At 43.5% G+C, this 27,645-nt stretch overlaps 1 protein-coding gene across 6 annotated transcripts in view; it reads left to right on the forward strand.

Annotated features, from left to right (window-relative positions):
• The window catches only part of zmiz1a (zinc finger, MIZ-type containing 1a), a 104,162-nt gene that overhangs the window by 24,488 nt on the left and 52,029 nt on the right, over positions 1-27,645 (forward strand). For 4 of the 6 annotated variants that reach the window (XM_044372554.1, XM_044372553.1, XM_044372559.1 and 1 more), the window contains exons 2-3: positions 1,900-2,016; positions 15,827-15,901. The gene's annotated coding sequence lies outside the window, so the exon portion shown is untranslated. The remainder of the gene's footprint in view (positions 1-1,899; positions 2,017-15,826; positions 15,902-27,645) is intronic. The other 2 variants (XM_044372557.1, XM_044372556.1) reach the window with 2 other exon arrangements.

Genomic DNA, 27,645 nt, shown 5'->3' on the forward strand with positions numbered 1-27,645 from the left:
ACATAGCTTTCTCGTAAAGCTGCTAAATGACAGCCCTTTGAGTGAAAATCAGCTCACTAAAGATATAATTATTGCATTTTCAGAAGCTAATGTATGGCCAACTTAACAATGGGATATTATAATCTCTCTCTTAAACCCATCACTTTAACACTAACTGCACACACATTTTTAAGAGGGTCCATTGGTGCGTGTTATAGCTGGGTAATATCAACCTAATAGGCTTACCTGTCAGCACTGTATGGGACATAGACCCTGTAAATCACATTTGTCTGCGACACCTGCTCGCCTCCCTGCGTATTTATGGGTTTCTCCTCCGCCCTGTCCTCTTCTTTTTGGCCTCATTCCAAAACCAGCCGCTCTTCCCACAGTATGTTCTTCAGTATGGTCCCTTCTGCTCCTAGATTAAATGAACGAGCAGGTGTTAAGATATATGGGGGGTGGGGGGGCCCACCTCCCATTCACACACCCATTCTGCTTAAAACATCCATGTATTGTCTTTTCACTACCAGATGGAAATATTTCAGATTTCGAGATTTTTGTCGCATTTTGCCAACTTTTCATATTTGTATTCGTCCATGTTTCATTTTTAAAGTGTGAACACCTTAATTTATTTAAATCATAACTTTGTCAAACTTGTTGAAATCTCAGAGAGTCATAATATATTGATTTTGATCAAGCACAGCGGTTTCAAAAGATAAACTGCGCCCAGTGTGTACACAGACAAGATGTACTACAATGAAACAATTCACTCATAGTGTTCTAGAGACGCTTCAAACCTCTGGCCAAATTTTCTTCGACTGATTAAAAGTGCCAGAAGCAAAGGAAACTTGGTTGCACCAGCGATAGAGATTGTACAGGAAGTGACAAAACAATGGAAGACATAAGAGAGTGGCGTGTGTTTGCCAGATGACATTAAGATGAAGACGGTAAAAAGTGAAATTGTTAGTGTCAGTTTCTTTTGTTATAGATTTTTTTTTTTTTCAGATTTCTTTCAGTTTCTATTATCAGATTTTCATATTTGCTCAATCACACATAGCAACATATTTATTACTAACAGATTATAGTTTTTGTTTTATTTGCAGTACATATTCTCTTTGAATGGTGCCAATGCATGTGTTGTATCTTGTGTTACAGAGTTGTCCCGTTGCTCTGAGAGACTGTTGTATTATGGTTTGTTGTTGCCTCAGTGTAGCGTCATGTTTTTGTCCACCCAGTTCCTCTCTCCAACAACTCTGTTTTGGTCTCCACCAATTTCTGTGCGAAATATGTGGCTTTTTATCTGCTAGATGCTCCGCCGTGTTCACCAGCTAATGGGGTTTTTTGAGGTAATGAAACTTAAGCTTATTGAAAATAAGTGCATTTTGGATATTTTAGAGGCAGAAATGTGCTGGTGGGCTAATCCCAAAACTTGTGTACTGGACGTATACTGGATTTGTATCAGCCCTTCAAGGGCGCAGCAAAGCAGGGAGGACAGACTTAGAGAGGTGTATTAAGGCAGTGAATCTCGCCGCTCTGTGTGTAATGGACTCAGGATGAGGCTGACCAAGCGCCAGGCTGCTGATAACCTTTAGGAAGGACATTGTTCCTGTGCAGTGGGGGGGTGGGGTCGCATTGGTGGAGGGGTGGGGGGGTGGATATACAGGACTGCTGCAGTATACAGGCATGGCAGTGTGATGGGTGGTGCAGTTGTTCATTGGTTCATTGGCTCTTAGGCAGGGTTAGGAGGTAGAGTAAATGGGGCAGTAGTATAGCAAACTCCCTCATGGCTTCCTGCGTACATTTTTCAACGCTGGGGTGTATTTCTCTGTGATACATTTGTCCTCTGTCTGAACCAGGTTCTCCCTGGCATTCCATTAAAAGAAATTTAACAGCCTTTTCTTCTTTCTTCCTTCCCCTCAGATCACTACTTAAGGAGGGGGTCAGCGAGAGACCGTGCGTGAGGAATACATGAAGGGCGGGGTGGGGGAGGGGGCGGCGACCACAACGGCAGTACCACCGAGGTCAGAGTTCACACAGGTAAACAGATTTTTCTTTTTGAATCCACAGCTCGGCGGTTGTGCACACACTCTTTGGTTTAGTACTGGCTTTTTTTTTTTTTTCTTTTTTTTTTTTTTTTCCGACACGGAGCAGACTTGGCACGCAAAGGCAAAGTGAGGGAGTAATGTGGCTGGTTTTGATTGGACCCTCCTGGGCTGGCGGCCGGGGAGGAACTGGGAACTGAGCAGTCTGCAGCTGCTGTTTATGAGGAGCTGTGCAGGATCCTGTTTGGCTCTGTCTAAAAAGGCCCAGCCAGTCCCCGCCGAGAATCTCTGTGGCCAGTGTCAATACTGGGAGAATAGGACAAAACCATGATGCTTTGATTCAAGAACCATTTGTTTCCAAAAAACTCACATTTTGTCATTTTTACATTTTACAGTTGACAGATGCAGGGCTGTGGAATAGGGAAAAAGACTGTTCATGTGTTTTTGCAGATTTATAGTGACAAAATTCTAGACTATTTACCCGTAGCTCTGACTGTAGACTTTAACTTTACCCTACTTTAGAGTCTTAGAGCTTTAGGTGGCATATTATAGTGACTTGATATTAAATTCAATATCATATGCTGCGCTATCCAAATGAAACTTTGTAGAGTTTATTGAGAGCTTGTTGTGGTTTATTCAAAGGTCTAGTCATCCGCACAATTTTTCTCATGGGCCTGAACCAGAAAAGGTTTGTAATTTTTAAAGTAGATCCAGCATTGCAGAAAAACTTTACCACCTAGCTTGAATTTTACACTCACTTTTGCCTTTCCTACTGTATTCTTTGCTACCAGGGATTAAGAATGAGGACTGAGGGGAGGAGGAGGAGGAGGAGGAGGAGGAGGAGGGAAGGGGGGGAGGGGGGGGGGGTAGGAATCCAGGAAGCAAATAAATAAATAAAGTGCTGGTTAAGCTTCCTTAGTACGGTGTGTGTGAACGCTGAGCAATGCCACCGCCCGGGGAACATCTGCCTCGCACACACACACACACACACAAACACACACACACACATGCACACGTATACGCAGCCAGAAGAACACAGATACTGTACACACATGCGTGACTAGCAGGGATCAGCCAAAGCGATTAGCACACGGACGTCAGAGCACAGAAAGCGACAGGTTTAACACACACACACACACACGCACGCACAGAAATACACACGCGCCGACCATCGGAGGAGTGACAAGTAATGCACAGTGAAAGAAAGAGAGAGAGACGCTGCCAGCCGACAGAACAGAGCCGCAGAATTTGACAGCACATGACTGTAGACACATGAAAGTATAGGAAGGCAAGTTTTTACTGTGTGTCTCTGCTGCTGTCGTACCGTTTTCATCTCGCCTGCCATCCATGGGCTCATGGCGTTCTTTTTATTCCCCCCCTCCTCACATTAACACATACACAACGTACCAACAGTTGATCAAACAACTGTGCAATTGAGGCAGAATTTGGCCAGACAGCCAGCTAGGATGAGTAATGCAGAGCTCCTCTGGCTTAATTTGTTTAGAAAGCCTATCATAGCTGCAAACATGTTACAGACTGTTGCCGTTTACAGCGGGAGTGTTTTCCCCCTGCAGCTTTAATTGGATGCATTTTTAATGTTAGGGCAACATAGTGTGGCCACTGTTGACACTGAACACTGTGGCCGTTGTGAGGCGACGGGGGCTGAGATTGAGGAGGGTCAGTGTGTGTGTGTGTGTGTGTGTGTGTATATGTGTGCGTATGTGTATCTAATCTTTGCCTTAGAGTGTGACGTTTTAACCCGGGTAAAATTGAAAACGCGTCTTGTTTTTCTCTCAGTTTGAGCCGTATGTCCACGCAGCATTTTTTTTTGCAAACTGTCTTTAGAGAGGATACATCTTGAAATGCCAGCCAGACGTTTAAGCACGATTGGTAAAAAAAAAAACAAAAAAAAAACTGAGCTTTTAGAGAAGGCAACCCAAGACGTGCTCAGGTGCAGGTGTAGCAGGTGCTGTAGTGAGGTTAAGAGGACAACTTTCTGTCACCTCTAATCTGCTCTGTTATCACTGATTTAAAATGTCAGTATCAAGTCAACTCAAAAACATGTGTTGTCATTTACCTGTATTTGTTTGTCATAGAGTTGCAACAATTAGTCAATTAGTTGACCAACAGAAAATTAATCGCCAACAATTTTGATAATTGTTTAATTGCTTTGAGTCATTTTTTTAAGACAAAAATGCTAAAATTCTCTGGTTTCAGCTTCTTAAATGTGAATATTTTCTAGTTTTGTTAGTCTTATTTGACAGTAAGCTGAGTATCTTTGAGTTGTGGACTGTTTTGTTGTCGACGTTTTAGGTCGCATCTTGGATTTTGGGAAACAGTGATCGACATATTTCACAACAACGGATCGATTCATGGAGAAAATAATCGACAGATGACTTGATAACTGTTAGTTTCTGGCCTAGTTTGTTATGTAAGATGACTTTGTGTTCATAAGATTGTGATTTCTCTGTATAGGAGTCACTATTTGCCTGGTTAGCAGGTAGCATCTATGACCTGCAATCAATTCCCTATGTTATGCTTGAGTTTTGTCTACGCCTCATTGCCACATGGCATTCCTAGATAAAGCAAAGAATGTCAAAGCTCCCAGGGATTAGCTCACCAAAGGAATTAGCATCCCATTCCCAGCCTTCTTTTTTCATTTTCATCTGTTTCATTCCTTCCATTTTGAGTCCTTTCTTTCTCTTCTTCCTCCCGTTCCATCTTTTACTTCTCCAGAATAAAGTTTTCCTGCGGTAAATGTGTTCATCTGATGCATAGAAGAGCAGGGCACACAGGCGGCCCTGTGTTTCTCCGCTGTCATCTGCGTATGTATACATTATACCGCATGTTCGTGACAGAGAGAGGATGAAAGATAAAATATATGTCTAATAAAGACTCGTTCTTTAAGGAGTAGCACCTCTGGGCGCTGCGGCTTAGGAGACTGTGATGATATTCAAAAGACAGAAACATTTATTTTTATCCTTGCTGGAGATATTCATTGCGGTTATCGTCTCTCCCCCCCCCCCCCCACCACCACCACCACCGCATACACAAGCTGGCCTGCTCGGATTGTGTGCCGCGAGAGAGGCATCTCACAAACAAGCAGAGGTATAAAGTGGTGAGAGTGGGAGGATGAGAGAGAACATTGTCTTCTCTTTTCCAGCTTAGGGACAGAGCAGAACAGGTTGCGCGAGGATACTTGCTATCCTTAACAACGTCTAACACTGCCTCAGGGCCACCTCTACTCCTCTGATGCAGCTGAGAGTTGTGCTGTGCAGAGGAGACGGAATATTTGCAACACATTCCTGAGCGTCAGATGGCATTCCTGGCACATTGTAATTACCGGAGCAACACTTTTACTTTGTCATGTTTTGACATAATTAATGTCATAACTTAGATGAATGTCTCATAATGGTTTTCTTTGCTAGATTTAGATGAGATTTTTTTTTTTTAACTCAATTATGACTCATTAAACTTAATTCATGATTTTTTTTTTTTTTTTTTGCACATCTAAAATAGTTCAGGATGCATGAAGAAGGTGTCATCCTGGATTTTTTTTATACAAGTCATTTCTATTGGTAATAATAACACTGTACTGCTGAGATCTGGGAACAAAGCGACATTGCAAAAAAAATAGACCCAACGGGGCAAAAACATAAGCAGTCACATGATCAGACAGGTTGTAAACAACCCTGTAGGTTAGCAAAAACATATTTGGAAGAGGAAACAATGATGAAAAGTAAAATATTACATATTACATTTGTAATTCCTGGTTAAACTTTGACTTATTTTTTCCTGTGCAAAGTGGGATTAATACACACATTTCCAGTGCAATCACTTTTGGTTTTAGCTCCACATAAAGTTTAGTTAATCTGGCTAAATGTCTTGTTTGCAAGTGCTTGTATCTGGCTTTATTGTAGCGATGTTGCTGTGTTCCCAGATCTCAGCAATTACTTTGATGAATATCATGTTATCATAACTGATAGAAATGACGGCCAAAAACTGGGAAAGAAGTTGTAATAACCGGGGATTTTCCTTTAAACGTCTCCAAATGTTGACGCAATCTGAAATGACATCACTCTGATAGACCGCCATCTTTGTGCGCCGGTCGGTTCACGATGTTATCCATCACCGGGTCTCTCTGTCTGGCGTCGTCAATTACCCGGAGGAAAACAACATTAGAGGCCTGAATGGGACACGGAGCTGTGGCAGGCCTGACATGGCTGTGTTATATGATTACACAACCTGTTGGCTGTCCGCCTGTCAAGTGTCTCTCGGCCTCTGATGAATGGCTGTAATATGCCGCGCATCACAACACGCCACGCCACACACTCATTAATGGCTTCTCATAATGGCCGGGACGTTCCTCCAATGCCACGGCAGTATTCACAGAGAGAGAGAGAGAGAGAGAGAGAGAGAGAGAGAGAGAGAGAGGGAGAGTAGGGGGGGGGTGGTAGTCGTAGCGAGGGAGAGGGAGGGAGCGAGAGTGAGAAATGGCGTTCATGAATACTCCAAGCTTGTTCAAGGCATCGCCATTCAAGGCAGTAAACAAAGGAAACATGGTGTCCTCATTTGAATAATTTCACAAATGGTGTGGCAGTACGCCAGCGTCGCAGTCACACGTAACTCTTAATGAATGAACGAAGGGTGACAGAAGTAGGTTGAGAGAAAAAAACAAGGGGAGATGTAAGAATTATTATTTTTAAGAGTGCGACACATATGTTGCTCAATTAGATACATACTCGTCCATCTGTGGCATATTTGCATAGATTATCAAAAATGTGTGCAATGCGGCATGCAGTGTGTGAGAACATTACAATAGAGACGCTCGAAGAAAGGAGACCGAATCCGTCATATGTCGGATGCCATCTGAAGCTTAGCTGATTGCTCTTTCTTTCAGTGAATTAGGAGACATGCTACCAAAGATCCTCCAAAACTACTCGACTCTCAGCTGTAACAAACAGATTTGATTCTCATAGAGAAGCTGCTCCGAGAGGGTTTTTTTTTTTCGAATTTTAAAGGGTGGAAATTGTTCTGAATGAGCTGTTTTCAAAGAAGTGTACGGGTGAGATACTGGGTACCGGTGGCTGTATGGCAACAAAGTAAAGTAGTTTTTTCCACAACCGGCCACAGAGAGGTTATCTGAAACCTACATGACCCCAATTCACATTATTTGGAGTATTTATGGCTCTGTCAGACTTGTAGTTTGTAATGCTCGCTGCGAAGCGTCAGCCACATTGACGGAGCCCCGCTGATAAGCACATTCTTTCTCTTTCTCGTTCTTGTGCTCAGTATGCCGCGCTTCAGCTTCGTCTCGTCATATATTTTGCGTTGTCTCACATTAAAGTCGCTACTTTTACAGAAAGAGATACAGACACGTCAGAGATTTTTTCAATTTCACCTCGCTCAGAACGAAGCGGCGTTTTCAGGGTCGATGCCGCGGAGGAACGTACTTGAACGGTGCTGCACCTGCAGCGTGTGTGTGTGAGAGAGGAAGAGACAGAAAGACAATCCGCCTGTATGTTCTGCTATCTGTGTTCCTGTGTTAGTGTATGTGTTCTCTCTCACAGCTGGAGTTTCTCTGTTTGAAATGCAACACCTGCAGATGTGTCTTGTAAACTACAGCCCTCAGCCTCTCTCTCCCATTCAGAGGGGACCATTGAAACAAAGCAATTAAAGTAGCTCTCTTCATGGGGCGAAGATTCGGCGCGTGGGCGTGCCTGCCTGCAAGTGCACGAGTGTGAATGATTTCCTATTGTTTCAAAGCCGGGATCTTTTAAAATTGAAGATCTACATTCCAGCAGAGACAACTCTGCACCAATCACAACATTAGCAGTTCTGTCATATTCATGTCTGTTTAAATATAGAGTTCAGAGGTCACTGACAACCTGTTGACACAGAGCAGATTTATGCAACATGCGCACACACACTCATGCAAACACACACACACACACACACACACAGGCAGCCACAGCCTAGTTTTTGGCGCAGCACATTGCAGCAGTGGTTTCTTGTTGCTGCTGATCTTTGGGTCCTTCCAGCTCCAGATACCAGAGCCTGAGTTATTCTCCGCTCCGCTCCCTGACCCTCCTAATTGAGAACGGCTGTGGCTGAGAAAGAGAGAGCTAAACAGACAGACAGAGAGAGAGAGAGAGAGAGAGAACAGATTCTTGTGTGAGAGAGAAAGAAAGCAAGAACAAAAGAATGAGCAAATGAAAGGAGGAAAGAGCTAGGCCTGTGCAGACCAACGCTGGTCAAGTGGAGGATGGCTGCATGCTCAAAAGTTGGCCTCATGGAACCCCCCCCCACCCTCCCACCACACACACACACACACACACACACACACACACACACACACACACACACACACACACACACACACTCCCTCCACCTCCTCTCTGGCCATGAGCCAAACAGAGCCAAGCACAATGTCCTAAATGTAGGTGTGGCTTTTTCAATATAGTGTATGATAGCAGAAAGAAAGGGGGGGAACAAAAAACAACAAGGGAAACACTGTTCGTCACGGAGAGAGAGAGAGAGAGAGAGAGAGAGTGAGAAAGTTGCATAAAGGAAAATCAAACCCGAGGGTTGGGAAGAGGAGCAGTAAACTCAGTGACAGCTGCATGCATGTCGTAGTGGGTGACAGTCTGTCCGTCTGTCAGAGCAGATATTTCTGTCTGTTTAGTGCTGCCTTAGTGGCTGCCAGAGACACTCCTCATGTCATCGCTGGGTGCCTGCTGTCACTGGCTAAAAAGGAGAGAGGGAGTGGAGTGTGTGTTTTCGCATGGGTGTGTGTGCGCGCGTGAGCGAGAGTGACGGAGAGAGAGAGAGAGAGAGAGAAACTCAAGCAGCTGTCTTGAAAGCTCCTCCGCTCTGCCAGTGCATCTTGAATCCGCTTTCCCACTGATATCTCACCGGTAAGACAGTTTCAGTCAGTTGTTTAGTCCAAAGTCCAGCTTTCTGCTGTGAAAAGGAACACACTTTCTTTCATACTTATTGTCATACTTTTAGCCAACATATCTATTGCTAACCACCGTCATTATAGGGATAATAGACACAAGTGCCTCACTGGAAACAGCTCCAAACCAACTATCAGAAGCAGTTATTTTTAATGAAAGGGAACATCAATAGTTTTTACCCCAATTGTCTATTACAGCAGCCGTCTCTCCCAATGCAAAACTACTGCAGGTTAACATGATGGGTTTTTTTGTATCAGTCAAAATTTAATAAGACAATAAGACCCAGGTTGTAAAACACACAGTGTTGACTGATAGTAGGCGACTAGTATTATCTTAAAAAAAAAAAAAAAACTTGTAGCAGCTGTAATGAAAAGACACGGTGGTAGGCGGCCGAGTCTGTCAGCTCTGTGTAGGAGGTACAATTTACATGAAATATTAAACAAAAATAGCATACTGTTTTAAATTTCCTGGGTCAACTGAATGTGAGTGTGGGTGGTGCAGTGAGACAGTGTAGAGCTGAAAATCACTTTGCAACAGATTCTTACCCCACAGTAGTATCAAAAGTTAACCGGGGCTGGTCTGCTATGTTCTGTACAGATATATTTAATGTTTTACAGTTAATTCATTTGCAGGGGCAATGCAACCAATGTGGCTGATGAGTGTTTACTAAAAGGTTTGTCTTCTTACTTTATAATGATAGTCATAATGGCGCTGCTGTAATTGAACATACTGAAGAGACAGGATTAAGCACATGCATGATTTCAGTGTCTGTGTTTTCATGACTCGAACAATGGACCAATCTCTTGAAAACATGATGTATTCCTTTAAATCACTGGTTTCTGTTTCTTACTAATATGGTGTATTTTTGCCTTAAGTGCTGGCTATTGACTGTTTGATTGCAATCATCTGTTGTTGGAGTGCTGTCGTCTGATTACAAACACGTGTTTATGGCCAACCGAGATGGCCGTGGAGTGAGGTAATGGAATATAAAAATTTTTTTTTAAGAGCATTAGGGAAGTACTGGGCTGCACAGTGGCGCGGTGGATATCATGAAGGTTGAGCGTTTGTACCCACTTGGGCGGCTGAAGTGTAAGCTCGTGTTTTCTCGGGAGGGTTAATGCAGGTTAGATGACCTTTGGGCTGACCGTCGGTGTGAATGTGTGCAGAAACCCTGAATGGGAATAGTGGTTATAGGGAAAAAACGGATAGATGGAGGCGGCACAGTTAAGACATCACTTCTTGCCACGTTTCACCTTTTCTTGACCTTTCTGGAACTGTCTCGTGGGATTTCTCAATAAGATAACAATACTCATGATTTAATGAACATAGGAAACAGGGGTCACTTCATACTCTAAATGTAATTCCCACGCTGGAAACCCCCTGATTTTAGAGCTGGTATGAGCTTTCATAGTGACGTTGCCTGTAATTTTGCGGCAGCTGTGACAGCATTAGTCCAACTTTAGATTCTGTACTGTCACTGTTGGCTTCCTCTTGCTCCTCCGGTGCCCTGACAGCCCTGTAACCACACACCGGTGTTTATGTTCTTTGGGACATAACCTACGACATAACGTAACCTGAGCCCTCAACCTACATGGGCACTTGGCATACGTGTGTGTGTGTGTGGTTGCATATGTGTGTGTGTGTGTGTGATCTTGCAGCTGCAGGGCCCATCTCTTTTTGCTGCGTCGCTCTCCAGAAAGAGCTGCAGGGACTTGCCAGTATTTTCATTCCCTCTGGAGGCATTTCCGCACACTAACAAAGCCCGGCCCGCGCAATGAAACGGAGAGGAAGCAGCTTTTGTGAAGGGAGCAGCCGATTTTGATGTGTGTGTGTGTGTGTGTGTGTGTGTGTGTGTGTGTGTTGGGGGGGTTGCACTTCTGACCATGGTTAACAGTTTGTTACATGCAAATTTACTTTTGAGCTCGCAATTCAGGTTGCTCCAGGCTCTTGTTTACTGACAAGCCTACTGTAGCATGAGAACAACCCTACTCTGTATCCCATTCACAAGACAAAGTTGCCTCCTGTTCCCCTCCAACTAACTGGTATAATACCTAGCTTGTTGGATTGGTTAGTGTTTTTTAACAGGGCTTGTTAACCACTGGCCTTTTACAATCTTACTTCCTCTGTAGCCGTCGCCAAAAGGAAATGTACTCTGTAGCCCAGGTAGCAATTCTCCAGAGTGTCTGGCTCTGGGAAGGTAGTGAATCGAATTAATAATAGTAGAAAATGGTCTCCTTTTTTTTACAGTTCAGTGGAACTAGTAACATAAAACTTGCACTCTTTACCCTCATGTCTGCAGTAAATAAATAACACTGATTTAAATCAAAGACATTCATGTTTAGCTCTGTTGTTTGTTGGGTTCAGTGTCTGAGTCTTCATTTTTTTTCTCTTTGCTGCCGGATACTCTTCATTTAGTCAGGGGTTTCCAGAAATAACTTTTAGGTCGAAGCTCACACGGAACATCATTTTTTTTTGCAGTCTCATTTGAGGTCATGACACATCAACCTAAAATCGCTAATGTTTTTGTTAAACAGCAGCAAAGGCAGAGCGACTGCACAGTCTGCCAACCGCAGTGTCGCTGAAGCTCCGATTTTCTCCGGGTTTGTCTACAGAGTCAGCGTCCTGTGGGTTGACAGCCAGAGCCGTGTGACACACGCTCTTGCCCATAAACAGGGATTTGGCCCTCTGGAGAAAATAACCTTGATAATTACTGGGTGCATATGGACCTGCCCACAGCAGGAGGGAGGGGGGGTGGGGGGGGGAGGAGGAGGAGGAGGGGAGGGGGGGGGGGGGGAGGAGGAGATGGGGGTTGACTGCGAAGGAGAAAGAGAGGGAGAGAGAGAGAGAGAGAGAGAGAGCCACATCCGCTGGTGCATTCCTCCATGCTGTGTCATACTGGTGCTGAGTTTCCCCTCGGTTTTGCACGGAGATTTCCACAAGGCGCAGGGTGCAAAGGGCTACTGACGCAACGCTCAGGGCTGTGGACACTGACATTTAAAGTTTAACAAGGCAACAAGCCACACATTCATAGACTCCCCGTGGTGACAAAAAGACAACATAACTTTTTTTTTTTTTGAAAGAGTCGGTATAAGAAGACCGCTAGACAATGGTGATAAATTGGAGACATATGGAGGTGGGATACTTGGAAGAGAAGAGAAACACAGCCTGGTGACCTAACACTAGATGCGCTCATACATTTTCGACTCGCCTCTCCCACTCTCTTTCTGCCCTCATCACATGGTTTCTCTGGTCTGGCTGAATTGGCATCTTTACAGCAGCCAGAGCTGAATGTCTGTGGTTGGCTTGCTGCCCGTCTGCTTGCCTGTCATTCAGCTGGTTAAAGAGGCCTTGTTGAACCGCTGCACTGTGCCCGGCTACTACAGGGCCATTCATGCCTGTAACGGCAGAAACAGCCAAGTCCTGTCATCAGCGCTTGCTAGCACATACCAATTTACTACTGGAAATGACAAGGGCATTTTGCTTGGTAAGCACAGTTTCCCCCGAGCAAACCTTGTAACCAGTTTTTTTTTTTTTTTAAAGTTTGGATTACATTTGAGAGAATGAGAAGCTGCTTTTTAAACAGAGCAAGTGTCTTTAGACAAACACGTCTCAAATATGTTCAGTCTCTGTTGCCTGTACGCCGCCTACATTGAGTATAAAGTGAAATAGACTGATCCGTTCCCAAAGGAATCATACAACAACAGCACCACAAAACAAAACAGATCCTTTGTGCTGCCTCGAACGCTGGAAATTTCAAACAGACCACTTGAAAATGCAGTTTGTCACTGGGAGTTTCTTCTCCCCCCCCTCTGCTCGTCAGTTGCTCTGTGCGCCTTTGGGCTAATGGCAGCTCATCTTGTCACAGATGACCTGTGCCTTACTGAACCGTTCTCCGTCCTCTTCTCAGTCCCACTGTGACACACAGAACGAGGACATGCAGGAGAGCCATGACTTCATCCTGCACTCTCCCTGCTTTCTATAACTCTTCTTTGCCTCCTCCCCTCTTGCTATCATCCCTGACTCCTCCACTCTCTCTCTCTCTCTCTCTCTCTGTGTCTGCAGTCCTAACATCTTCCTGCCATGATTAGCAATGGTGTTTTTTCCCTAGCCAGTGTAATGTCTGGAGCCTCCTGTGTCCTTGGAAAGCAGCCTAATAAGCTCAGACACACACTGCTGTCTCTGCGCTCCATAGGCCTATTCTCCAGTGTCACCCAGCACACACTGAGGTAAACAAAGACTGCCACACACACGCACGCACACTATCCTAGTGTGCTAATAGACCAGCACACCAGCCCACTGAGGGAAAGCGTTGACGCTAGCTCGCTAACGTTGACCTTCCGTGTGCCAATCACAACAAATCTGCTCCCTGATTTGAATATGGGGAGGAAAACAGTGTAAATTGAAAGCAGAAATCCCCCTGGTGTGAGACAAGATGAGCCTCTGAATAAATTATTCAGATGGCAGCCTCTTTCCTGCATGATTCTCGCCTTCTGCTACGTTTAATGGCATCTGTGAAGAGGACGCCCATTGGAGATTAATCCAGATGTAAGACATTTGTGCGTGCGCTTACATTCGTATGTGTGTTTTCCAACTCTGTGTGTGTGTGTGTGTGTGTGTGGCCCGCTCACCTCTCTTCTCATGCATCCCGTTGTGTCGTGTGATGGGGAAACAAAGCCTCAACAGGGGAATTTATTTCTTCTCCGGAGAGGGCTGTAAATAAACAACTAGTGAATCAGTGCCTCCATTTGTTTTTTCTCTGATAATTCTGCCTGTGTCGTGAGGCAGTGTGACAGTGTTTTGCAAGCCGGCGTAGCTCTCAGCAGCCATATTTCCTCTCTGCGAGAGTGAGAAAACATGCCACACCGGCCTCATGTTTCATTACCGGAGATCAGTAAATTACCGCTTGCTTTTTTTTTTTTTTTTTTTTTATATCATTCACTGCAGCTCATTTAGCGCCATGATGAAGCCTTTGTATGAGTGGGGAAATAACACCAGCATTAGATATTGTGCTTTAGAGCTACTCAGACAACTAAAGACACACTGGCATAGAAATTACCAGGTGCAATTGAATAGGAAAACCCACAGCAGATACTGTGCTGAATGTGTTCAGTCTGTGTGAGCATCATTGATTCGCTTCAAAAGGATGACCTTCCCCGATACAAACGCTGACAAATGATTGAAAATAAGATTATTATACCGTATTCGGGAACACGCTGTTTGCAATAAAGCATGTTTTTTGATATTGTGTGACATCATCTTGGTGTAAACCCTTTTTTTTATTAGGGAAAAAAGATGCACTCAAATAGTTTGCTTCACCCAATTTATAAAAGACTTTCTTTTTCACTTTTCTCCACTGGCTCCTAGCCATGAAGTTATTTTATTTTAGTTTTATTTGGCCAGGTTTTGACATATCTGTCTCTTGAGATTTCAGCCTGCACCTTCAAAACAATGCAGGTGAGTAAAATTTAGTTCGTCATCCTCACAGAGTTACAAAAGTCACATTTAAAAAGTTCTAAAGCAACCTCTCCTCCTTCCTAGAAACTTTGTCTCTTTTACTACGGATAATACATCAAACATAAATGTAATTTTTCACTACTGTGAGCATCACAAACACAATTTCATCTCCACTGTGTTTGGGGCGTCACTTGAAATATTAGAGACGGATATCTCAAAACCTGGGTAAATAGAAGCAAAACTGTCTGTGTGGCAGGATACCATTAAAGGAAGCATTTTTCTTTTTTTTTTTTCTTTTTTTGTGTGGTGACTTTTTAAACAGGAAGGAATCAACTATTATTTCCCTTAATTGCAGTTCTGTGGTCTGCAATAACAATAATGAGCCAAGCACAGGTCCTAGAAAATATGAGGGGAGTTACTTGTATTAGCTATGGTTCAGTGACTAATAGGAGCAGTGAATAATGGTGTGAACAGAGTGATTCCAGTTCTTTAGGAATAAAGGTAACCTCCCAGCGTGTAAACCTTGATTAGGAGCAATCATTCAGCTAATGCTGCTGTTGGTAATGCCAACATGACTACACATAAGAGCCTCTAATGAGCACTGGTTTACCATGGTTTCTTTGTGCTCAAGTACCCTTCTCTGTATCCCATATCCAAGTGTGAAATTACAATATCAGATCATATTTAGTTAATTAAACCCATATGACTAATTTAATTTGACTGAAATATGGGGGGAAAATGAATAAATCATGGGGGCGTATTTAGCTTGCTAGCGCTGGTGTTAACAGTAATTAAATGTGGGGCAATCTGTAGCCTGTGAAGATAGCTCAAGTCTTTTCTTTTCGCCTACTGTACACATGTGGAAAAAATGTGAGCCAGACGGTTTTTGGGAAGCAGACTAGCAGAATATTAATGAAACGAATGTGGGAGTTTCAAACACAGGAATAAGTGAGTTAAAGATGCAGTCCCAGTAAAGTAGGCTAGTGCATTAATAGTCCACGAATGCTCGTCCCATTAGGAGATCTGCACATTTTAGTTTAGAGGGAAGAGCCAGTAGAAATATTCCTCCATGATTAGAGCCTGGAGATTTCAAAGACAGCTGCTTCTGCAACTAGATGGGCGCAAAACACTCACAAAGAAGACGAGAAATCAACTTGTATTTGTCATTTAAGTATTTTATGTTTCATATTTGGCGGGGATTAGAGACCTGCATTCTCTCCAGCTTCTGTCAGTCCTTGTTATGCGCTTCCAATCTGACAGACGCACGACAGGGTGCTTTATTACATCTCGATAAATGATGCCACCCAAGTCTTGTTTTCCTATCACTAAAAAGCAGATTGTGTTTTGTCACACTCCCTGATGTGCTTTGCATTCTGTTTTGTTTCATTTTAGACTCGCTCTGTGATTGATGAGGATTAAGAAACGGATTTTGCCTAATAGGAAACACAGGAACATCCTCATCCGCTGGTAAGGATCCTGATTTATCACCTATGTTTTCATCCAAGCATCAGCTTGTGTCACAGATATGCTTCGGCGTGGTTCTGCAAACAAGATAAAGACGTCTGCAGTTTGGATTTTGTCTTTTCTTCTGTCATACCAGCCGCTAAACACACAGGTGATTTGTCCTTGGACAGGAAGCGCTGGTGATCACGTTACACAGTAACCGAGATGGAATACCGTGTGCTTTCAAGAAAGAATTAAAAACAGAACACATTGTGATTCAGAGGAGCAGAGTAACTTACAGACCTCTCGGTTTTGAGGCAAAAACTCAAATCATCTGTGAAGAAAAGCGCCAAGGCCTATGATACTGAAATTGATACTACGCTGTCTCTTATTGTCCAGACGCTTTCAGAGAACAATGTTGGACCACAGACACGTCAGTACATACTGAATTAATCGCCATGAGAGATCTATTTGTTCTGAATGAAAGCATGAGGATTTACACGATGGGGATTGAGGTTTTGATCGGGATTGATGCCGTTTCCTCTTTGCACGGCAGACAGCTGGTGCTCGTCAGGTAACAGGACAGTCAGTCACAAGAACCCGAACGAGTCGTGAACAGTGCAGCTTCACTCCATCACCGTTCTTCGTCTGATGTGGTCGATTCAGGAAAAAAAAAAAAAAGCCCATTTGAAGGATGTTTACAAGTCCACATTTTCACATGTATGCTACAGTGGTGATACTGTTCTTGCTTTGCTTCAAGCTGTCCCTAGGGTGTGATCACTGCATCAGCAGTGCTGGACCAATGGTGAGATACCATGTATGGCTATTGATTTGTCTTTATCAATATCAATCTCCAAAAGGAGGACAACTACAAATCCCCATATCCCCATCCAGCAGTTATGTGCCTTCTTCTGCGTAATCTGCAGAAACAGGGCTCCACTTGATGCAGAAACATGCATGAATACTGTGTTCAATTAGCCTTTGAACAGCATGAATATTATGAATTCAGTTATCCCTCGGACTGCATGAATATTAAGTGTTCATTTAAACCTTGGCTGGGAAGAAACACTCCATCAATCCTCATCACAGTATCTAAAAACCTTTGACTGACGTGATGGATAATGTAATTGGGGTGAATGAGGATGAGAGGAAACATCAGACTAAAGGATGTCCCATTACGCCCCCCAACACTTTAAAGTAAAAGGAGACCTTGTCCCTCATGCTTTTGTTTGGGAGGCTGCGCAAAATGTCGACAGTGTAGTTTGTGTACATGTGAAACGGCATCAAAGCGCTGGAAGGTGAATAATTTTTGGTGGCATCTGCACATTCTGCAATATGCTAATGAGCAAAGCTGCAAAAGCCAGATTGCCAGGAGAGAGAAGGGGAGATGGAGAGAGAAAAAAGAGGGAGGGAGCAGAGTGGAAAAGAGAGAAACAGACGGAGGCTGGTGTAAATTATGGATGCAACCTGCGATTTCCAAGAGGAAAAGAAAGGCAGAGAGAAACCTCAAGTCATGCATATCAGATTACGCATTTACCACATTTTCTTATCATGGTCCATGAGCAAACTCGTATACAATCTGGCCTCTGTGTGTGTGCTTGTGTGTGTGTGTGTGTGTGTGTTTGAGAAAGAGAGAAAGCACTTACACATTCATCCATGTCGAGTTGTGTGGAGCTGTGTTGTGCTGTCAAGCGTCCTCTGAAGCTGATATGACATGTGCGTCTAAAGCCGTGTTGACTTTTATTCTGCTATTGTTGTTGCGTTTCTTTGCATTGCGCGTCTCGGTGTGTGTCCACAGTTGCATGGCCCTCGATAGTCCACGCTTCCATCCCAGCATTGAACGTACACACGGACACACCGGGGACACCTCTCTGCTGGGAGTCTTCTTTCATTATTTTGACATCACTCAAATCACACGCTAGATATTTATATGTCATTGTTTAACAAAACGCAAGAAGCCGAGAACAGTTTTCTTTTGTTAAAAAAAACGAACTCTCATTACGTATTTTGCCTGCTTGAGCAATTCTAAGTTAAGTAAAAAGGAGTGTTCGTGTCCCACTACCACATCCCACCCTTGTGTGCCAGTCCCCTAACAGCCTGTGTGAATAATGGATCCATTCTTGAGTTATGTCTGTGACTGGGGCCTGTGCAGTGGTGTGGTTTCCCCACCAGAGGTGGAGGTGGAGGAGACGGGAGGGGCTGGTGGTCTGGAAATAGCTCTGCCTGGGCCTGGGAGCACCTTAGGTGGGCCTCTGTGCCAGCCTCACCTTCCATTAACACGCTCGCACGACAAAAGCACAATTCTGCCAGAGAACCTGGCGCATATTATGCACCTATTTTCCAGCTAGGTTGAAAGGAAATATGGTTCGGGCCTGTCTCCATTCAGCTGTGCTGCCTGAGTGATCCCCTCAAAGATGGCTGGAGAATCAGAAAAGGGCTGCGTTTTCTAAGAATTGGACAGCAGCCACGTTGCACTTAAAGCGAGATGTGTCTGAGCTGGGAACAGAAACTACGAAGCTGCCCTGGATCTTGCCTGCATGTAAATGTGTGTTAATGTGTAAAGTAGGTCATTTATTTGGAGCAGGGACAGTCGTAGTGTGCCTCTCTGGAGCGATGTCAGAGTGGGGAATCGTTTCATAAGCAGACACATTGCTGGATTTAGTGATCCGCACTCGGGATTTACATATACCGATATTTTGTTAATATGTCAAGCCCAAACCCTAATATACCAGAGGGGGGAAGATGGGAGGGGGGGGGGGGGGGGGGGGATGTTGAAGGTGAAAATGGCCATGGTCTATCCAGAGACAGCATCAGTAACCACAACCAGAGATAGCAGCCTAAAAATCAGACTAAATCAGATTACCAAACAAACAGCTAAGAGGATTAATCCTGATCTCTCTCTCTCTCTCTCTCTCTCTCTCTCTCTCTCGCTCTCTTTTTCCATCAGAGGGACATTAAATCTGCAATCTATAAAATCCCTTCAAATGATTTTCTATTTTATTTTACAGCCCTCATTTTCTGGTCACATATTTGGAGTGAAGCGCTTTTTGCTCTCGGTGAACTCTGCCCTTTTGTTCTGCCTTGAGGCCTCTAGAAATTGCTTTACTAAACAGGGTATCATATCGGTCTTTAAAAATATCTTCACGGGGTACACAAATCTGACCTCCGATCAGATGCTGTACCGCTGGCCGTTAAGCCCCATAATGTTATAATAACGTTTTCCAGCCGACGCTGTCAGGAATAAAGCTGTGTTTAGAGACGGCCGGCAGCTCTGTGGCTGTCACTTCAACAGGCAGAGCAACGTTTACTGGCACGGACCTAATTAATCGAAAACATGATATATGGAAGATAATAATTACACCTGGCTTTCAGAGATCAAAAATGTCGCTGCATTTTTTTTTTTTTTAGAATGAATCTCAGGAATGATTGTTGGGTTTCAGGTAATCAGTGGCAGTACAGTATGTTCTCTGGAGAAAAAAAAAAAGAGACTGTAGATTAATTTGGTTAATATTTCATAAAGCTTACAAAGGCAGAGGGCATTTGAGGCTTTTCAGATTATTTGTTCTCAGGCTATATTACACACCACGGTTGAGCTGCTGCGCCACTGTGCTGCAACGTCTACAGCTCTCGAGCACAATGCCAAGACAAGGCACTCGCTGTTAAAAGTGTTTGTCTGTGATAGCGTTGTTTGTGAAATGGGAGCCGCTCAGATGTGCTGCTGCTCCTTTTTTTTTTTTTTTTTTACTTCACCGCGATCAGACTCAAAGGGCCCCAGTTTGCGCACGGCATCGTATCGCTCTCCTGAGCGCCGGTAACTGCTAACAGATTTGTATTAATATCCTCACCGCCGGTGCTGGTTGATACCAGCTGATTCATCATGAATCTCACGCACACCTCTGCTAAACACAGAAGCACAATACGACATTGCTCTTGACAGCTTGACAAACTGACAGTCCCACTCTCAATCACTCCCTCTCGCTCTCTCTGATAGAGCCGTTTATTGTAACCAACAAGACTGTAATCAGCACAAACCTAATCAAATCATTGCTCCAACAAGCAGCCCTGGCTGCAGGGCTTCCACGAGACATATCTCAGATCAAGAGGCAGACTCGCTTGTATAGCAGTATGTACTGTAAACCAGCCCGCTGCATGAAATGTCAGGAGAAGTAGGATTATTTACGAAAATGTCACTGGCAGCATAATAGCTCAGTAGAAGAGTGCCTCATGCTATGTTTGTATCTCATGTCAGCAGGTGCGATATGTGACTCTGTGTGTGTTTCTGAGTGTGTAGTAATGAAAGCTACTGAGCACAAATGGGAAAGTAAGCAGAATGCCGCTTCTGTTGACTGAAACTGGTGTGTGATTGGCAGAGTGCGCAAGCCATCGAGTTAGCCATTATAGTGTGTGTTTTAGATCTGCACAAACAAACGCACATCTCCAAACCTCCTCATTATCGGCAGCAGGAAAGCTGCCTGGGCACCGAGACAACTCCTGTGTGTGTGTGTGTGTGTGTGTGTTTGCGTGCACGAGTACACATGTGTGTATTTGCTGCCGCGCGCCTAATTCAGTGGAGGCTCAGTCCAAGATTTGGTTAACCGAGTTGGCTCGCCCTATCACATCGCCACAGAGTGTGCAGTTGCTCCGGCCTCTGTTTCATTTAGTGGCACCCACGCTCTTGTCCTCTCGCCATGAAAACACACGGACACGCACGCTTTTTCTACACTGCAACAGACACATATACACACGCTAGCACACACACATACACACACACACACACACACACACACACACACACACACACACACACACACACACACAGCTGAATGAGAGAGTGACAAAGTTAGAGAGAGAAAGAGAGAGAGTGAGAAAGAGGAAAAAATGAGAAAGTACCAATTAAGCTCCTCAGACAGTTCTGCCAACAGACATCAAGGGGTTGGAGGCAGAGAGTGTTTGTGTGTTGTGTGTTTGTGTTGGGGAAGGGAGAGAGGTAGGAGGGGGGGGGGGGGGGGGGGGGGGGTTGACTACAGGATGGTCTCTAACTTTGTGTTATACTGAAACAATTTTGTACTTTTTAGATTTTTAAACAACTCATTACAGTGAGGTGTCAGTAACCTGCTTAGGAGGTTAGCTTTTTATATTTGTTTGTCTTTTGACAGTTTAATGCACTGAGGCTGGTTGTAAAATGATGCTGTGTGTTCTCAGCCATTTGTATAACATGTTTAACACCACTTTAAATCTACAGATACATGTGAGACATGCAGTATTACTGACACTGAGGTGCGTTTGCATAAAGTATTAAGCGTCCCTGAAATTGTTTACATTGTGTACACATGCACAAACACGTAATAAGTAGTTTACCTGGTTTGTAGGAACAAAATAGGGTTGTAAATTTATGATAATTTTTACTACTAATTGTTTCATTTATAAAATGTCAAAAAACGATATTTAATTTTCAATGAAATTATAAAATCAGTAAATCCTCACATTTGAGATGGTGAAACCAAAGAATCTTTCACGTTTTTGCTCGACTTAAAGATGAATTGATTATCAAAATTATCGTCAGTTTTTAAGCTGTTATTCATTTGAGCTCAACAAATGTCTTTGTGTTGCATTCAGACTTTCATGTCCGCAACCAGTAGCTAATCCTTAATCCAAACAATCTTAGAGACAGAAAAACTCTTGCTCTACTGCCAAATGAAGCCTCCTCCTCTGCTCTGTGTTCACGCTGTGAAACAAAAGGCTAGTTTGGCCAAATCAGGACTGACATCATTGGCAACAGCTGCAGGCTGCATGCACTGTGTGTCCACGCGTGCGTGTGTATGTCTCTGTGTGTTTACGTCGGGGTGCGCGTGTGTTACTGTCTGTCAAGATGAGGTGACCTGATTGCTCAGCTGAGCAAGTGAGGGAAGACCCAGCCTTGTGTTGTCAGAGTTGCGCCAATAAAAAACCACAAGAGATGGACCACAATGCACCCTGGCTAGCAGCCCCTCCCCACTCAGGGCCTCTTAATGTTTTGTGGATGTGCCATGCTCACCCCCCTAGCCCCACACACACACACACACACACACACACACACACACACACACTGGCACTCCTGACCATGCCAAAGCAGATTTGGAGATGAAAAATGATCCACCGCTGGCTCTGCACTGCTGTATCAGCTCCCAGCTATATAGTGGTGGGTCAAGCCAAATCCTGTTTAAAGAGCCTTTATCCTTATTGCTGTAAAGATAGAGTTAGTTACAACTAGACCTCTCCTCTCCTTTCACTCCATAAATTCTGTTCACCTCCATGACAGAGGCGCCTACTTACAGTAACCGCAGTTAGTCCAGGTCAATTTAATGAAGCATTTTGATCTGATTCCATCAATAATTTCCACTTATGCTTTTAGTATTTTTATTCAAGACAGGAAACCAAAGAAATCTTTACAGCATGATGTGGGAGTTTTTTTACTCAACCAGCTACAGGGGCTGACAGTCTGTAAAACCTGCAATGAAACATGTCTCATTCTGCCTTAAGGAGCTGTTAACCCACTTAAATGAATTTAATTTGTTTAGGTTTCAGCGGAGAGTTTTGCTATTACACGATGGCCTAAATGCTGTTGTAAGAGGATTTTCCTTTCTAAGAATACAGATTTAAAGGACCTACAGACTTGGGATCCTCTTCAGCATTAATATATGATTCTGTTTAAAGAGATAAAGTAGCAGCACAAAGCACTGGATATTGGCAGCTTTGGTAAAAAGATATACAGTATTTGATACGAGTATTGGCCTTCAGAAAAACAATGTCAAGCAAACACTAGTTTGTTTGTGCCAGTAAATGGTGGGTGGCCTCATCATTCACCCCTCTCAGCATGAGCACATAAAATGCCTTCTCAACACATACACACACGCACAAACAGGAATGACCCCCCGACCGCCTGGGGCCTCACCCCAGTGGCCCTGTGGCGAGCCGTGTGTTTGTGTGTGAAGCTTAATAACCTTACAAGGGCCATCCCACCCCTGCTGCTCTGTCTTATTACTCCCTATACCTTTTTTCTGTTTTGTCCAGAGGAGGGAAAAAGAGATAGGATGGATTTCAAGCAGCACCTTGTGGGGTTGGGTGGTGGGGGGATGCAAGGCTGGAATGAGAGCTGCAGGGCGGGAAGAGCTGAGGGTGAGGAGGAAAATTGAAGAGAGGGGAAACAGAGAGAGAGTGAGAGAAAAGCAGAGAATAGGGTGGAAGGTGGGGGCTGTAGCAGCAGCAGCAGCAGTATTGACGTGGTTCAGATAAGTGAAGGATTAGTGGATCCACAATGAGCCTGGAGCTGCTGCTCCCCCCATTCAACAGCCAGAGGTGAAGTGGCTTGTCTTAATGAACTGTGAAAAGTAAAAGGACATGCTTACATGCATGTAGACACATGGACATACCATTTATACTGTAGATATGTTTGTTTTATCAATCTCAGTTCATTATCTAATGAATGTGTGTGCTGTTAGAGCTCCAGTCTTTGAGTGCGACCTTCACTGAATTCATGCATACACCCTGGTTATCTAACCACTGTCCTTAGGGCTGATTACATATACAGTAGCTGGGGATTAAACACATATACTGCTAGGTATTGTTTAAAATGTCAGTACAGTTCCTGAGTTTTGGTACCAATCGCATAATGATACTTTTTCCAATTAGTCGCTTTTAGGAATATTTAAGATAGACATTATTTTTTTCAACAAATCAAATGAAAACCAACAATGAATTGATCCTTCTAATAAGTGTCGTCTGTGTAGTCAAAGCCTGATGTGGCATATTGCTTCAAAAACACATCAGTGAGCCACACCGTTGCACTGGGTAACGTGTCCCTTTACTGCCATGAGCATAGGCACTGCAGTTTATTTTGACTCTATTCCACATACACTGTCCCGCAGTCGTAAATACTCACTAGAACACCAAATCCATGGCTGTAAATAGTCCCCAACAGACACACTGTTAACTCCTGTTTGAGTAATATTTGTGTAAAACCACAGTGCGCAGCTGTTTTATGAAATTACTTAGCCGTTATAAAAAAGTGAAAATATTTATTTGTGACCAGTTTTGAAAGATTTACGTCTTCAGCAGGAATCAGTGGGCTTGGAACGACACAGACGGAGTAGAGAAGTTGATTGGTTTGGCTTTTTTTTACGGTATCTGTTGACAATAAAAACTTTTAACGTTCTGATTGAGATCTGGAAATATATGATCAAAGAATCGGTAAACACCAAGAATCACAGCAGTCCGGCTACTCGCTCCTCCACTTCTTCTCTACATAGACGACTTTTTTTCATCCGTGTCCGTTCTTTTAACAAAGACTCGCCATGTCTACTGTAGAAACATGAGCAGCGCTTTCTAACTGTGTCTCTTTTGTTACTTTCTCCAAACACACACACACTCGCCCACTGCAGCGGACACAATAGACAGTCATCTTAATATCTGCTGCTCATGTTGCGAAATGCTTGCTTAAAGTGAGAGCTGTGTGTTCGTGTGTGTGTGTATAACGATAATGACACACAAGTCTCGCTTGAGTGCGGGTTTTGTACGTCTCTGAAAGCAGCCTTTATGTGCCTGTTTGAATTGTTTGTACGTGTCTATGTAGGATGCACAGGTGTCAGTGTCCACACGCATCAACAAGAATCCAGAGAGTCAGGTGTCTGTCTGGTTTCACGTTAGAGTGGAAAACCAAAGGCTCAGATTACAGCCAGGGTCATCTGTCCTGCTCCACGGGCCATACACAAATACATAACATGTACAAGGACACATTCGATGTGTGTGTTTCAGTATTATTTATAGCAGATGAATTATCTGTTGCCTGATTAATTAATGACTGTAATTGATTAATTGTTAAATAATCCCTGGCAGACACTGCAGACATACATTCATTCATTACTTAAGTCATTTATAATGTTTCTTTGCTTATTCTTATTCAGCATCGTGGGACTGGTGCCCAAAAGTATGGAGACACCCTGGAACAACTCATTTTCCATTTATGTTTATATAAAATGTTAAAGGAGAATTACACACATATATATATATATACACTTATTACACATATCCATATACCAACTTTGATTTGTTCTTGGTCTCTCAGATCAGCTTCTTAGATCTCTTTCATGTTTAATCCATTCACACCAATGTATCTTTTGACGTTTTCACAAATTAACAAACCGGCTCTTATATATCTGTGCTTGTACAAAGTTACTCGCGCATACTGTAATGTACATACCACCACATCCTGACAGTCTCAGGAGAAACTCATCGTAAAAAAAGTGATTGTTTCCTCAGAAGACTCGCTGGCTCAAATAATTAGTGGAAACTCGCGACAATCTGACGTGTCGGTACGTCTGAAAAATAAGAATACAGTGACACCGGAGTTACGTAAGGCCCGTTGTCTGTCTTTCTCTGCCAGTTTTTCTCTCCCTCTTGTTTTCTTCCATTCGACCCCCCCACCCCCACCCCCCACCCCCCTCCTACTCTTTCCTTCTCTACCTCTCTCATACAGGAACTGGCCAATTTCCTGAGCCTGTTTTTTCCATTTCGCTTCCCTGTGCGTGTATCTTTTACATGCGAATGTTTCTGGGTGCCTCTGTGTGTGCCTCTTCGTCATCCTCTGTGTCTGACTTGCTTTCAGCTAACAGCTTAAAATGTCACAACGGTTTAATTTCACGGGGGCGAACTGGTTTGAGAATGACCCGGTGTGTGCTCAGCGGAGTTTGAGTCAGGTTTTGACTTTTTCAGCTTCACGCTCCTATGTCGAAATATGCTTTTGAATGTTTTTGTGTGGACGCTTAATTGATAAGCAACAGTGCTTTTTTTTTCTTCGAGATGTGACGGAAGGATTAGTAACATTTTTTCACAGTACAGGAGACACCCAGGCGTCCGCTCGAACCGCTTGTATGAAAAGATTTGTATTTAAGATCCACATAGAAGTTATGTATGATGATTTATAATTACACATCGCAATTACAGTCACAACTTGTAATTTTATCTATGAATAAAATTCTAGATTGGTCCAAACCTGTCGTATGAGTCATAAACAAATAGTCTGCTTCTCTCCACAGGGGGAACCAACACTTGACTGACAGATAACGCCTTAATTTGAATGACCTTGGAGATTTTTCTTTCCTCTTTTTTTTAACTTTTTAAAAGATTTTATTGGCATATTTTGGCATGACATTAGTTGAAAAGAAAGTTTTCACCCTCTCGCTCTCACACGGCTGCCTCACGGTCTCCCACATAAGTCATGAACCACTTTGCAAGATTTTTTTGGGGGGGGCATCCGATCTCACGTGTCAGACCATTTCATCTTTATTCATATCATGGTACAGCTGTGCAATGACACGGCGTTGACAGCTCTCCTAATACCGCTGCTGACACTGTAAATTTCCAACAGCAGGAACTCAAGCGCTGCGGTGTGAAATTCCTCTTCTGGCTCATTTTTGAGCAAATGAGAGGAACAAACAGAGAGGAACAGGTAACCTTACATGATATAGTAATTTGGAGTCGATTAAGCAATCAAATCTCACAAACACACGTCTACTCATAAACAGGTGGTATTCATCAAGTAAAACCAGCAATTTACAAGAAGTTTGTGCAGTTAAAAGAGTTTGCCGAATGACTTAGAACTCTCATATAAAAAAAAGTAGAGTATAGTAGAGTATGTTATATATACAAAATATCACATACCAGAAGGCTTTTTGACTCTGAAGATTTGATTTCATGGATTTCAAGGTTTTTATGGGACACTGATAAAAAAAAAATATGGCACATGTGCAGAAAAGCATCAGTCAGCAGTAAAGAAAAACTCAACATAAGCTATTATAGTGAAGTCATTTTTTTGTGAGCCTCATTAAACAGAGGGATGAGTTGAACTGTCATGCTCATCATTGTGACCCTCTCATGCGTCAGACGCGTCACTCCGTCTTTGGTCAAAGCCGACCGGAGTGTCCCTCTGGCTCCAAACTCCACCAACTAACAGAACAGGCTCGCAAATGTTTTCCCTATTCAGATTGCAGCATTTACTATTCAACATAAACTTCTTTAACTGTCTGCTTTCAGTGTGTTTGTGTGTATTTTTTGTGTGTGTGTGTGTGGCCAGCACTGCCTCAGTGGATGAGGGAGATCCTTATTGCCCCCGGCACAGTGGCTCATGAAAATCAATGTTTGATTTGCCGGCTAGTTGATAAAGGATTTAATGCTGAAACATGCCCCCACCTTCGCCTGCCCTGCTCACAGTAAAGAAATTGCCTTATTGAGTTAATTTGTTCATTTTGCTTTCATTCAGGCCTGTGTTTGCAAAGTGACGGTATTTGCCTCGGATCATGTGTGTGTGTGTGTGTGTGTGTGTGTGTGTGTTTGAATTGAATGTGCCGGCAGGTAATAAGATAGCTGTGATTACCTGACAGGCCTTGTGTCCACTCGCTGTTGACTGCAGATATGTATGTGTGTGTATGCAGTGTCCAGAGTGGTGTATAACCCCCCTCAACCTCCCCCCCCCTCTGGTGCTCCCTGCTCTCGGTGTGTGTATCGACCAGACTTTGGAATGGAGAAACGCCAGCCCAGCACACAAAATCAATGGCTGCTGTTTTCTCTCCTCCAACGGCCTCCTGTTATCTGCAATGAATACAAAGCACATATTGTAGTGCACCAGACACACACTCATACACCTCATCTTTATGGCTACTCCCCTTGCACTACTGTGGCAGGTCACACATAGACCCACAGGAGATTGGGCTAAATTACAAGTCAGTTACACGTAA

The sequence above is a fragment of the Thunnus albacares genome, chromosome 14, assembly GCF_914725855.1.
Source record: "Thunnus albacares chromosome 14, fThuAlb1.1, whole genome shotgun sequence".
Taxonomy (NCBI): domain Eukaryota; kingdom Metazoa; phylum Chordata; class Actinopteri; order Scombriformes; family Scombridae; genus Thunnus; species Thunnus albacares.